We start from the raw sequence: 8,502 nt of genomic DNA, 5'->3' as shown, positions 1-8,502 counted from the left end.
GGCTCCCCTGGAAGAGGGGTCAGAAGCTGCAGCTGATGCAGAATGTGGCAGCCAGATTAATAACTGTGACTTGCAGTTCTGGCCCACTTGTACTGGCTGCCTGTATGCATCTGGTCCCAATTCAAGGTGATCTTAATTTATAAAACATGGTTTAAAATTGCAATACCCATTGCAACATCTCTCCCAACCATGATCTACTCAAGACACTATGCTCAACCTCTGGGGCCTTCCTCTGAATGCCAACTCCAGGGGAAATGTGGAGGATGGGAACGGGGGTGGGGGGGATCTCTGTGGTGGCAGAGGGAACAACCTCCCCATTGTGGCCCAGCTGGTGCTGAATTTGTCAATTTTTTTTAAGACAGCCTTCTTCTCTGAGGGCTTTAAAAATTTACTTGGCCACCCAGGAGCTTAAGGGGAAATACCCATTCCAGGTATTCTGCATAATAATTTTTGTTATTGTCTGTTTTACCTTTTTTAAAACTTTAAAAGATTTTTTTCTGATTTTATGACATTTTATTTTTTTTGTCTGTTTTTATTGACTGTTGAAAACTGCTTAGAGACCTTCTGCTGTGGCATAGTATAGAAATGAAATGAATGAATAAATGATAGAGCGAAGTTTTATCCTGGTGCCAAAATGATGACTATATTAGTACCAGACAGACTTCACTGGAGATAGCATTCCAGAGTCAGGGGGCCACCACTGAAAAGGCTCTACTCTGTGTTGCAATCTTCCTTCAGAGGAGCCATTTGTGAGCTAGAGAGTTTAACTCATTGTCTAGTGATGCAGGTTATTGGCCAGGGTCATGGGCCTTGTTAGGCCAAGTGAGGCCTGTTCATCCAGCCTGAGGAGACCCCCAGCAGGGTCTCCTTCCTAGTCAGAACAGGCACCACATACTTGCTTTGCCCAGCCAAGAATGCCTTGAAAGAGCAGTTTCCAAAGAGGAAGCTGCCCTAACTCATCTCTCTGTGTGTGACTTTGGTGTGCATATGATAGTGGAGTGCTCAGTTCGTTTGGGCTTCAGCAACAGCTGTGGTTGTGATGAGCCCCTTCCCCCAGGAGATTTCCTAGGTGGCAATCCAGCCTTGAGTCCAAAAAAAAGTTTCCCCACTCTTGTTAGAGGCAAATGGAAGAAGGCTGCATCTCTTGCCCACAGAAATACTGTGCTTTCTAGAATTAAAAAAAAGGCATGTTTGCATTTAAAAATACTACCAAAATTTGTATCACAATTAATTATAAATATCCCATGTCAGCACAACTCTATACTTAACTAGAAGGTTGTTGTGGTGAAACAAATAATCATATTTAAGCATCAGGACAATTAGCAGAGAACAGCTCTACTCCTCCAAACAGAATTAACCCTGGACTCTGACTTTACTAGTTATGTAAAGTTATTTTTTGCCTGTAGATGTTAGTGGTGATGAGGCTGGGAATTAAGCTTATGTCTTTTGCAACTCAGAGAAGGAATTGTCTATGCAACCACCCTAAATTTTACTGAAAGTTCTTTTGATATCTTCCATCTCAATGATCTTTCTACGAATTGCATCATTTTCCTCATTATAACAAAGATAATAAATACCAAATTATATTTTGTCAGCAGCATATAAGAAAGCAAAGCATTTAATTATGTAAGTAGGTGAAGATCATTCAAATGAATGGAATAAAATTGGAAACAAATTATTGGAAAAAATAGGATGGCTCTTTTTCGTCAGTCAGAGCAGCTATATCCAGTTTGCTAGATATAGCTTCATATTATTCTTTTCTGGTCCAGTGTGGTTCCTTTCCCTTTATTGACTAGTTTGCTTTCAGGCCATACACTCCAAAAGTTTAAGTTGTTTGTCTGATCCTGCAGGGAACAGGCCAAACAGATTTGAAAAAGTGAAATAGCAATATTTATTAAGAATACAGCATACAAGGCAAAACTATTTATGGACACGTTATAGCCTGAACTCCAGGGGACAGGTCCAGTCAATGATAGAACAATGCTTTTATAGTTTAAATCACTCTAGAGATACTTTTTCATGGGCCTCCATCTTCTTGGTTATTTGTCATACACCTTGGCATGTCTTCCCTGTATTCACACCTTATCTCTAGATTGCTCTTGAAAGGCCTCATCTTTCTCCTATTTGAATCCCTGTTGTTACTGCGTACATAGTACTAGAATGCTTAATTGTAGTTTGTTAGCATCTAACTCGATTTTCTGATTCTGCATGTTCCTATACCATCTATTTCACGCGTCAGCTTCTTTACAAAGCATGAAAAACTTGAAAAGGATTTTTCTCTCAGTGTCCTGCAAGCTCTGTGAACACAAAGATTTTTCCTTGTTTTTCCAAGCACTTATTCTTATCCATGACTTCCAGTAAAGACATTTCCTCTTATATTTTGTAAAACTGAAATTCACAGAATTTCACCTTCAAATATAAGAATTTAGAGAACGTTCTTAGAAACAACCAGGAAATACATACTCAGGGGTGGGGAAGCTCTCAAACTCATTTTTAAATGACTTTCCAAGAACCATGCCGCTTTTTCTTTTAAAGGATTGCAAAACAAAATGTCAAGTATTCAAGATCTTGTAAGTTAAAAGGATCACTATTTTCTCAGCATAATCTTGTAAGCACACCTTCATGTATAGGTTTGTGACGAACCACTGTCCTCCACTATGTAAATATGAGTGCACAGCTAAGTCAGTGTTGTGTTCATACAACAAGCATTGATTTCAACCTCTCTCCCTCCAAGCTCAGCCAGAATCCTCTTAATGGTTTCATGCACCATCCAAATGAGCAACAAATAGCTGCATGCCCTGTGCAGCATATCCCAGAACACCCAGCTTTTGTTGCTCAGTCCTTGTTGAAAGCCACTAAACAGCACTGCCAGTAAGAGGCCAGTCTGGATCCTACAAAGATTCTGCCTAATGCCTTATTTATCCTGTATGTAAATATTGAATAACCAGAGAGGTTTAAGACCGTTCAGTTAAATGGAGCAACAGAAAGTTTTTGTTTAAAAGGAAGAAAACCCTAAACCCAATGGTCTTTGCCTGTCACATAGATAAGTCCGCATACACCCAGCAGGCATTGAATTCACCTTCACGGACCTCAAAAGAGTCATGCTTCCTCTGCACTGTTCACCACCACCCTTGAAATAACTTGAAATAAGCTGAGGCTAATGCTCCACCTCAGTGCTAGTCCAGGTAAGTAGGACTTGCAACAAAATGTTGCAGTGTGGAGTGCTTCTCTAATCAGTCATGTATTCTTCCCAAACACTCCAATCCCCTCCACCGCTTAAAGTTTTTCCCTTTCTGACAGCTGGCATTCCATGTCCACTGAGCATGCTCAATCCTCATTGGTTTGGTTTGGTTCCCCCCCCCGCAAACATTGTTCAGTACTTCTGCAAACCTCTGCGTTATCCCATGCATGAATCTGACAGATGCATAGATGGTGCTATTTCAGTTACATCAGGAAAATTCCACACAGTGGAAGTACCCTGATAGGGCAATTTTCCACACAGTGGAAAATTAGTTCACTATTATCTATGATTTTGCACTATGCAAAGGGCTTGATTTAAAAATAAATCAAAAGCTAGATAGAGATATTATCTTTGACAAATAACACTGCCATGGTGTCTCATTCTTCAGAGTTTTTCCTCTGTAAACATGAGGAAGATGTCACAAAAGCCACTGGCAACCTTCCTTTTATTACCTTCTGCCAGCCCCAACAGAAATTACTGGTGATCAAAATCTAACCACTCATCAGTGACTCTGGATCACATAAATTGAATCACTGCAATCTTCTGCACTTCCCTGAAAGAAATGGCATCCTTTAAAATGGACAATCATGCTATTAGTAGCAGTAGTAGCATTTATTAATAGTCATTGTTTCAATTTGCCTGAACAGTAAGCATGCATTCAATATTGTTTGTTAAAATATCATAGAAGAAATAATCCAATATTATTGTCAAATATATGCATTTTAATGTGCATAGCTTAGGATTCTAATGCATATTTTAGGCACATTTATCACTTTTGAACCCACAAGCAGCTTTCTTCATCTACTTATTATACTCTTCTTGCTTACTCTTCTTTAGTTGTGGGCATATGTTTGATGGAGATTTTTCTTGTATTTACTGATTCTATCCTTGAAGCTTTGTCAAACTGAATTGACTCTTTATAGGCATGAACTACCAATATAAGATGCTTTCAGTGCTTCAAGTGAACTTTTGCAAGGTTTTGCACATGTCTGATTTCTCAGGTTTGTAAAAGATCAGTCACCTCAGGTTAATTAGCAGCTAGGTAAAATACACAACAAACAAGATTTCTAATCTGGAAAAGGCCTGTCCAAATCAGGAGAGAGAAATGTGTGTTTCCTTAAATAAACTATCTGCTTTCAGATAGGTTCAAACTATACAGCTGACATAATTATATGATATGGTAAGGGTTGCAATATTTTCAGATTTAACTAAACTGAAATGCAAAAAAAAGGTGCAATCCTATGCCTGTTTAGACAGAAAAAAATTCCTGCACCTCCAGTATTCCCAGCTAGTCATGCTTGCTGGGGCATCCCAGGAGTTGTGGGATATTATTTCGTCTAAACATGCATCTTAAATTGATAACCCACTGACACAACTATCTCATTTTATCTAGATTTAGTCCCCCCACATGCATTTTGTATTCTTTTTCAACAGTGGAGAGGCAATAAGAGCAGAACTGATGAAAAAAATGTGTATTAAGCCAGGCATCTGGCAATTAGAAGATACCTGATAAAAGTGTGCATGAATCATTGCTCCAAGTTGCTGTTTTAATTTCTCTTTAATGTTGAACTGCTATGCCTCCAGTAAAAAGTTGCTAATTAAAAAAGCATTTCAGATTAGACTTATTTTCCCTATAAACATGGGTTTAATAAAAAGTGAAAAATTCCCCAACCTTTTATCACACTTAAAGAAAAATCAGCATCCTTTACTCAACATAATCTAATTTGGATTATTTACCACTGAGGCTCATCCTAGTTATTTACCCATCCTAGTTAACAGTTAATTAGATGACAGAATAGTAAAAAGGTTCATGCAGATGTAACAAGGAAATTAGGAATTCTAAATTGACATTTTGATAGTGAACACAGAGCTAGATAATGTACAGTCTAAAATATGCGAAATTGTAGTTATATGCTGCCTGGTATACAAGATAGTTAAAAGATATGACCAAGTAACTACATTGTGTTATTCTATTTCAATACTACAGGGCTGATGCAGGAATGAGGGAGTGCAAGGGTGTGTGCAACTTGGCTCTGAAAGACTAAGGCCTATTTTGCTCACAAGTGCACCGCAGGACTTTAGATAACTCACGCTCAGCCTATATCCTTACCAATGGTATTGATCCTGATAGGACAAAGAAGGGCTGGATGAACCAGGTGTTCTGTGTCTCAGCCTTTTCATGTGATCGGCAATCTTGTGGAAGGGTAGACTAGGGCTGCCTCCTGGTTTTTCTGGGCGCTGTCAGGTGAAGCATGCTTAGTGGTCCCCCTTGCTCGGCAAGGAGGTGGTTGTCACCAGCAGCTACTGCTCCTTATAACGCATTGCCACAACTTGCTCCTTTGGCAAGTGAACATCTGGTGCTCCTCACCACCACCACCACCTGCGTCTGGGCCAGAGCCAGAGGGAGGTGAATCAGCAGGTTGCCATGGTAAAGAGGAAGAGAAGTGCAAAGGGCTCTTGCAATGGGACCCAGCAACATGCAGACCCTTGGCAGGGGCCCAGTTACGCCTGCCTTTGATGTAAGCATGATCTCTCCTCCCCTCCCCTTCAATCTGGAGGTGAAAATATGGTAGAATCATCTTGCTAACACGTGGGTTCTTCAAGGGGGTAAACACAATATGAACCGGGCAGCATGTGATGCAAAAGCTTCTGCCATAACCAAATTGCTTGAGTTCGCTTTTAAGATGCCACAACCTTTTGTCGTTTTAGCTGCCACTGAGTAAACCGGCTAACCATCTGGTGAACTGCCCCAGTACAAAGTGCAAAAAACAAACTGCTAATGAGAAACTTCCCCCTTTCTGTGAAGCGGCAGTTGCACACGGCTGTCAGCGTTCGTGATGGAGCTTTGACACTATAAACTCTCGGACACGTACTAGGCTGTGTACCGGTGACGGGGACCAAGACACGTTCCCTGAGCCGGTCGGCTGGAAATGCACGGCCTACAGCGAGCTATAGGAAGCGCTCCCCCGCTGATGCTCCATTGCGTGTGATGCTCTGAGGATAAGGAGAGATCCCGAAAGCAAGGCGCGCCTGGCGAGCTTCCTCCGACAGGGCCAGGCAGGCGGCGCGTGAGCACGGTGGGTCCCCGCGCGTCACCTTCTTTCTGGTCGGGACGACTTTCCTGCCTCACAAGGGCATGTGTGGAGCTCCTTAACGTGGAGAGACTCTCCGCCTCCAGGCTCTCAGCCGGCACCAGTTTCAAATGGCAACGAGACAGGCGGACGAGTCTAGGGAGGGGCGAGGGGCGGGGCGAGAGCCCGCTCCAGAGCCTGCAGTTTCGGCGCTCCAGGCGCAGGGAATCGAGCACTGAGCGCCTCGATGGGTTCGGAATAAATGTCTCGCTGTTAGTCGGGCCGCCATTTTAGAAGGAGAGCGGAGCGGGCGGCTCTGAGTGAGGGACTAACCCTCGGAGCGGCCGGACGGCGGCGGCGACAGCAGCACCCGAGAGGCGGACAGGTACTGGGCCGGAGCTGCGTGTGAGGGCAGGGAGGGGCGACCGGGAGGGGGGTGTTGTAGCTGGAGCTCCGGGCAGTGAGGTTAAGTCGTCCCCGGAGATGGGGAAGGTGCCGCTGTGTCGAGGTGTGTCTGCATATGTACACAGCGGGTGGCTGGGAAGGACAAGCCGTTGCGGGGAAGGAGCTGCTCGCCGCCGCTGCTTGGACGGCGCCGTCTGCTCCGTCTGAGGGAGAGCGAGCTGCTGTGGGTTCCCCCGGGGTGTAGCTAGCGGTCAGGGGGCTTGTCCCCGTCCCCTGCTGCGCGTGAAACCCGTCCGCTTTCCTCGCCCACTGCGGATGGGCACTCGCTTGAGCCCCCGAAACTGCCTCAGTCTGCGGAGCGAACCCCGCTTTTGACATTATTCCACTTTCGGGCCCTCCGCTCTTCTTGCTTGTTGCCTTTCTTCCTTGCCTGCTTCTTCCTCATTTATTTTACTTTTCGGGTGGGGAGAGGGCACCGCCGCGCACCCTCCTGCTCTTTAGGGAACGCGCGCGCAAGTCCGTGTGTGCGTGTGCGTGTGGCTGGCAACGTAGGCATCTGCACTGGCGTCCAGCAGCGCGATGCAGCAGGTCCTCCGCTTTATTGACAAGGGTGGGAATGGATGCTGTTGCTGCCGCCGCCTCTGGTCAGTATCACCCAGCGGGCGCTTTGGCGGGTTGATGCGACGTCTGGCTGTTTTGGTGGCTGAGTGCCCGGCTGATTTCAATACTAGTTACACTTCGCCTGATTGCCTTCTCGTTCCTCACCCCACATCCTGCCACGAGTTGGTCAGATGTGGTGGATTTGGGCCAGTGGTTTATGATACAGTGTAGAGCAGTGCTGCTCCTCACAAGTGCCGCCCTTCTTTGAAATGCGTCCGTCTGTCGTGCGGTAGCAATAGAAGCGGCATTCTCTGGACGCATCTTTTACGGTGCAATCTGGTACATCATGATGCAGAATCAGGAGCCATTTATTTCAGGGGCACCAACTCTCTGATAAGTATGGGGTTGCACTACTGCCCTCCTGCCAAGCCCTCCTGGCTAGGTCTTCTTTAAAGCCAAATGCTTAAAAACCGTCATAGATGAGGTAATCTGTGAGATGGGAGAGTGTTTTAAGGTAGATGGAACTAAAGCACGAACCTAGTAATATTCTATAGCACACTTGCATAAGGCTGTATAGAAGGCAAGGTAAAGCCATATGTGAGGAAAACAGAAAATATCTAGAGAGAACAGTTATCAGTACTTGTATGTCTATCATAAATCTTTATGGATGGAAGAGACACATAGTCTTTGTTTGAACCTACTCAGAGTTTCTGAAATCAACTGATCCTGATTTATGTAAGATAAAACATGGTTAGGTAATGCAAACCAAGTCAGTGATAGTAGTATAAACAAGATTGTCTTGAGTTTTGTTTTGTTTTGTTTTTTACTGTAGTGAAGAAATCATGCATATGCAAACAAGTGCATATTTTCTCTCTCTATGTGGTATAATAATGCCTCTTAATGGAGTATTCATAGCAGTGTTTAATTGGAACTCCCAGCACTTACAGTAAATGTGCCTAAGATTGTAGCCTAAAGGAAACTATGTTAATATGGGCGCAAAACTTTGGATTTAATGTTGAACTAGAAAAGTGGCAAAAACTATGGGAAAGAAACATTAAAGTAACTTTAGCAACTTTGTATAAAGAAAACTTATATAAAATGTTCTATAGATGGTATTTGTCACCAAGTCAACTAGCTAAGATGTTTCCAAATATGTCAAATAAATGTTGGAAATGTAAACATAAA

The 8,502-nt window shown here is 43.6% G+C and overlaps 1 protein-coding gene across 2 annotated transcripts in view; it reads left to right on the top strand.

Moving 5' to 3' along the window:
• The first annotated feature begins 6,562 nt into the window (after positions 1-6,562).
• RAF1 (Raf-1 proto-oncogene, serine/threonine kinase) overlaps positions 6,563-8,502 on the top strand; it is a 52,748-nt gene continuing 50,808 nt past the window's right edge. The window contains exon 1 of one of the 2 annotated variants that reach the window (XM_044451141.1): positions 6,563-6,697. The gene's annotated coding sequence lies outside the window, so the exon portion shown is untranslated. The remainder of the gene's footprint in view (positions 6,698-8,502) is intronic. The other variant, XM_044451140.1, reaches the window with a different exon arrangement.

This window comes from Varanus komodoensis, unplaced genomic scaffold (genome assembly GCF_004798865.1).
Source record: "Varanus komodoensis strain SLA01 unplaced genomic scaffold, ASM479886v1 scaffold6_2, whole genome shotgun sequence".
Classification (NCBI taxonomy): domain Eukaryota; kingdom Metazoa; phylum Chordata; class Lepidosauria; order Squamata; family Varanidae; genus Varanus; species Varanus komodoensis.
Note: the sequence above shows the minus strand (reverse complement) of the source record. Positions and strands in the feature narration are given on the sequence as shown.